General features: G+C 41.4%; 1 long non-coding RNA gene across 1 annotated transcript; it reads right to left on the bottom strand.

Moving 5' to 3' along the window:
* Positions 1–2,481: 2,481 nt before the first annotated feature.
* LOC134202122 (uncharacterized) lies at positions 2,482–3,621 on the bottom strand. The gene is made up of 2 exons (XR_009977150.1): positions 3,345–3,621; positions 2,482–3,199 (listed from the first exon to the last, which is right to left on the bottom strand). It is a non-coding gene; the product is annotated as an uncharacterized LOC134202122 (long non-coding RNA).
* Between the last annotated feature and the right edge of the window lie 1,814 nt (positions 3,622–5,435).

Raw genomic sequence — 5,435 nt, 5'->3', positions numbered from 1 at the left:
CTCCGAAAGTTCCTCCGGAAGTTCCTCCAGGAATTCCTCCGGAGGAATTCCTGGAGGAACTTCCGGAGGAATTCCTGGAGGAACTTCCGGAGGAATTCCTGGAGGAACTTCCGGAGGAATTCCTGGAGGAACTTCCGGAGGAATTCCTGGAGGAACTTCCGGAGGAATTCCTGGAGGAACTTCCGGAGGAATTCCTGGAGGAACTTCCGGAGGAATTCCTGGAGGAACTTCCGGAGGAATTCCTGGAGGAACTTCCGGAGGAATTCCTGGAGGAACTTCCGGAGGAATTCCTGGAGGAACTTCCGGAGGAATTCCTGGAGGAACTTCCGGAGGAATTCCTGGAGGAACTTCCGGAGGAATTCCTGGAGGAACTTCCGGAGGAATTCCTGGAGGAACTTCCGGAGGAATTCCTGGAGGAACTTCCGGAGGAATTCCTGGAGGAACTTCGGAGGAATTCCTGGAGGAACTTCCGGAGGAATTCCTGGAGGAACTTCCGGAGGAATTCCTGGAGGAACTTCCGGAGGAATTCCTGGAGGAACTTCCGGAGGAATTCCTGGAGGAACTTCCGGAGGAATTCCTGGAGGAACTTCCGGAGGAATTCCTGGAGGAACTTCCGGAGGAATTCCTGGAGGAACTTCCGGAGGAATTCCTGGAGGAACTTCCGGAGGAATTCCTGGAGGAACTTCCGGAGGAATTCCTGGAGGAACTTCCGGAGGAATTCCTGGAGGAACTTCCGGAGGAATTCCTGGAGGAACTTCCGGAGGAATTCCTGGAGGAACTTCCGGAGGAATTCCTGGAGGAACTTCCGGAGGAATTCCTGGAGGAACTTCCGGAGGAATTCCTGGAGGAACTTCCGGAGGAATTCCTGGAGGAACTTCCGGAGGAATTCCTGGAGGAACTTCCGGAGGAATTCCTGGAGGAACTTCCGAAGGAATTCCTGGAGGAACTTCCGGAGGAATTCCTGGAGGAACTTCCGGAGGAACTTCTGGAGGAACTTCCGGAGGAATTCCTGAAGGAACTTCCGGAGGAATTCCTGGAGGAACTTCCGGAGGAATTCCTGGAGGAACTTCCGGAGGAATTCCTGAAGGAACTTCCGGAGGAATTTCTGGAGGAACTTCCGGAGGAATTCCTGGAGGAACTTCCGGAGGAATTCCTGGAGGAACTTCCGGAGGAATTCCTGGAGGAACTTCCGGAGGAATGACTGGAGGAACTTCCGGAGGAAGGAGACAGGAGATATTCCTGGAAAAACTCCTGATGCCTAGATAAATTCCTGGTATAATTATCAAATGAAAGATTTTTTTAGCTCGGTGGTCTAGTGGCTTCTGCCTTATAAGAAGGAGGTCGTGGGTTCAATTCCAGGCTCGTCCCTTTCCTACTTTGTATTTCTATCTTAGTTCTTTCTGTGTTTCACGTTCCTTCTACGATTCCTACTGTTAAACCTTCAACACTAACAATCCAAAAACCTCCCGTGGCACCTATGAGAGGTCGTAGAGTTCTCTGCATCTTTCTTAAGTACGTGTCCAACTAACCATCCCTCCTCTTCCTCAGTATTCGCAAGGACGTGGCCAGAACAGATCTCGACTCTTGGAGAGTGCATTGCTTCCATCTAAGAGATAGTGATTAGTCCCAAATCAATATCTGTGGTAACGGATGAAAGTGTTGCTACTCTCATACAATAGTCTTGGCTTGTACCACCTACGAATTTGTGCGAAATGCTCAATGCTAATGCTAATTGGACCGGTGATGAACGGTAAACTGAAAGAGACGTACTGGATAGCAGACGCATTAATCACGAGCTATATCAAGTCTACAATGAAGAAAATATTGTGAATCGTATAAAATAAAATAAGACAGACTTCAGTGGGCTAGTCACTTAGTACGAATTTCGGAAGAAAGCGAAGAACAGCGAAAACAATATTCAACAGTGTATCAGCTAGTGGCCGGCGAATTCGTGGAAGGCCACGAAAATGGTGGCTGCACGTATTGGAATCGGACCTGGAGACCCTAAACGTTCGGGGAAACTGGAGGAACATCGCCGAATACTGACGATTATGGAGTTCTACCTGCAATAAGCCAGGCAGACGCTGCAGACAACCAGGTATCCAGGTAGATATTGTGTTCAGTTTGAAAATTCTGAACAAAAGGTCTTCCTAGAATTTCTAGAAAACACACCCAAGAGTTTCGAAAGAATTTCATTGGGAATTCTGGGGGAGCTACTTTTGGAACTTAGTTGTAATATTCCCAAAACATCAGCAACAATTATTTGTGTGTAATTATTTCCAGGAATTCCAAGATAATTTCTTCAAGAACTCCTAATATCCTCCAGAAATTCCGAAGCATTCTTAGAAGAGTTGATTCATGTGCTCCGGGAGGGCTCCTCCAAGAATTGCTCTAAGAAATATGGAAAATTTTCAGGATTTTCTTTTGGGTTCTCCAGGATAATTCTATTTATAATTCCAAAATAATGAGAATTCAATTCAATTTTTCTGCTTACATTATAATAAAATCCTTTATTAAAACAAACGTTAACTAACAAAATCAAACTGTTAACACCCCACTCCACTTTATCACTTCACCGGTTTGTACAATCGGTATAGATTCTCTCCCATTCGAGCTCATGAGTGCTTTCTTCGGTTCCGAAATGGTGAAAATTCCGCCTGATATGAAGTGCCGCGAGATGTATCCGTGGTCGTCCTGATTCTCTTCGTGCTTTCCTTCGACATTTCCACCGAGACTGGTTTATGTGGGACTTTTCGAAACTGATCGACGATCCGATGTCCTGTGGAGCAGTTATGCATTGCGCCATGGCGAATTATGGAACGGGTGTTTGTAAATATTCTGCATGGTCGATTACGCCGTAGAAGCCGTCATCAGTTCCTCAGAGGTTGTTCCGCTCCCAAAGTGCTGGTGCAGAATCCGGGATTGGCACAGCGGGTTATTCCAGAGATCATCTCATCAGTTGCGGAACATAATAGGGATCTTGACTCGAAACAAAACACACTGACCTTTATCACTTTCACAAATTTGAGACAACTAGGAATCGTAACAATTTCTCAAGTATTGCCATCTGCTTGTTTTTTCCGCCATAAATGGATTTCCGTCTCTTGGATCTTTGTCGAATGAAACCGATTCCGCCGATTCTATGCCGTAAAAAAAGTGAAAACCTGAACTTCCTTCCGTATATCACCGGCCACCGCAACTGAGAATGTTTTGAAAATGATAGCAAAGCAAACAGCAAAAGTCATCGTTTATTATTTATGATTTTATCATTCTCACACACATACATTCTCACTACCGTGTGGAGCGAAAAGTGGCTGCGTACTTAATACGAGTTTGAAGCTTACCGTTCAAGGTATTAACTTTAATACCGGATTTTCTATAATCCGTATTAAATCGAGTATTATCCTCGTTGGTGCTTACCGCCATTAGAGTTACATTGCTGCTTACTTTTCTGATTCACGGTGCCTGGTAAACGGTGATATCAAGATCAACGAATACAAAACGAGCTGTCTATCCTCGAGATCGGTGAATTTTATTACCAACTAGTCGACCCGGCAGACGTTCTACTGCAAAGTAGGAAAAAGTGTGCGTTGTGAACTGCCCAAAAAATCTCATTATTTTCGCATGAGGATATATCATATAAGCCCGTCGGAACCAACAACGAATCTGCTGAAGGAATGAAGGAAATCCATCCAGCCGTTTTCGATTTATGCGGATACGATTTGATTTTTATTATTCAGAGATATTATTTACATCAACATCAGCACTTTAAACCATCAATATGAAAGTGTTGGGTTATAAAACTGTAAAACAATAAGATAATTATTAATTCTTTTTTTGTGGATTGTCTTTACCTATCATAAGACGATTTTAGTACTATTCACCACGTTGTATTGCGCTTTTTGCACTTTATAAGAGTTTTGCGAGATTTTTTTCTCACAGTTATCTTTTTCTCACACTCAATACACTTAAAAAAGTTTGATTTTCCGTGTATAATATTTGTGTGTGAGTGCTCAATCTGAAAACAAACAGACGTCAAATCATGGCGGGAATCGATTTAGTGTACACGCTTACATGTGACTCACGAGTAATGGGTTATAATTGGGTAAATTTCAGTAACAAAAATCGATCAACCCGAAATGAGAGTGAGTGTGAGAAAAAGAAGCGGGCAAATCACAATCTACACATAACTCTTCAAATTGATGAAATCGGCAATAATCTAAAAAAATATTTAGCTAATTATGGTGTGAATAATAATCAGATCAACAGTAAAAATTACGCGACCCCTTGCTAATTCAATATTGTTATACCATATCTTTTGACGTTTCGATGTTCCGTATAACACATTCAATCTGTTATAAGGGTACAACTTTTGCTACCCGAGTTACACATATGTTATGTGTTCGTACGCTCGTTCAATTACACAGAAAGAAAAATCATTAATAAAATTAAGAAAACCATTGGTTAAAATAAAAAGTTGCGTTGGTTCTTTTTCGTAGAGAGTTGGGTATGTTTAAAATAAAAATATGCCAACTTTTACAACTAGGGTAAAACGTCCTATCGTTGTGGTATGCCCTAATGTTGCGGTAGTGTTAAAGTAGTGCATTTTGGATATAAAACCATTGAAAACAATTGTGGGTACGCTAAAACTTTTTGAATTAACGACTAGAACAGCTTTGGTTTGACAAAATTCCGTTCAAAATGATGAAAAATCAACATTTTTCGTTAAAAATTTGAATCCCTTGAGCCTATTATTGCGGTAGTGCTAAGGTCCTATTGTTGCGGTATTGCTCTCCATAAGAATTACATGCAATACCGCAACAATAGGACTGACCTTCAAAAAATATCGCAACGATAGGCAACTGCGTCCTATTATTGCGGTAGTTTGTTTTTATTGTGATAAAAACAAAACAACATGAGTTCAGCACAATTCACATAATATTTACAAAACTATAGTTAACGAGCATCCTATTCAACTACTAAAATATAAAAATCGACCAACAGGTATTTTTTGAAGAATTTTTGTGATCAATTCTATTGTGACACGGTGCTTAGCCCCTCCATAATAGGTCGTTTTACCCTACCATCGTTTGAAAGCTACGTATTGCTCTGAAATTAAAAGTTTGAATATTCAAGCTAAAACTGTAGAACTGTCAAATCCAAATAATCACACTGTTGAAAATGAGAGTGGTTTATTTTTATTCCCAAACTCGTTGCAAAATGAAATATTATTGAACCAAAAAAGAACCTCCCAAAACATTTCTTTAATTCACCCTTTCATTTCAAATTAATTCTTGTTATTTCATTGTTATAATCAATTATTTAATTAATTTGTGTTTTTGTTGTGGCAGAACGTTGTTTCGGAGACTTTTTCAACGCTGCTGCGGGAAATCCGGTAGGGATCGAGAGGTCACTATCAGCAGCAAAACATCAAA

Source organism: Armigeres subalbatus, unplaced genomic scaffold (genome assembly GCF_024139115.2).
Source record: "Armigeres subalbatus isolate Guangzhou_Male unplaced genomic scaffold, GZ_Asu_2 Contig1020, whole genome shotgun sequence".
In the NCBI taxonomy this organism is placed as follows: Eukaryota; Metazoa; Arthropoda; class Insecta; order Diptera; family Culicidae; genus Armigeres; species Armigeres subalbatus.
Note: the sequence above shows the minus strand (reverse complement) of the source record. Positions and strands in the feature narration are given on the sequence as shown.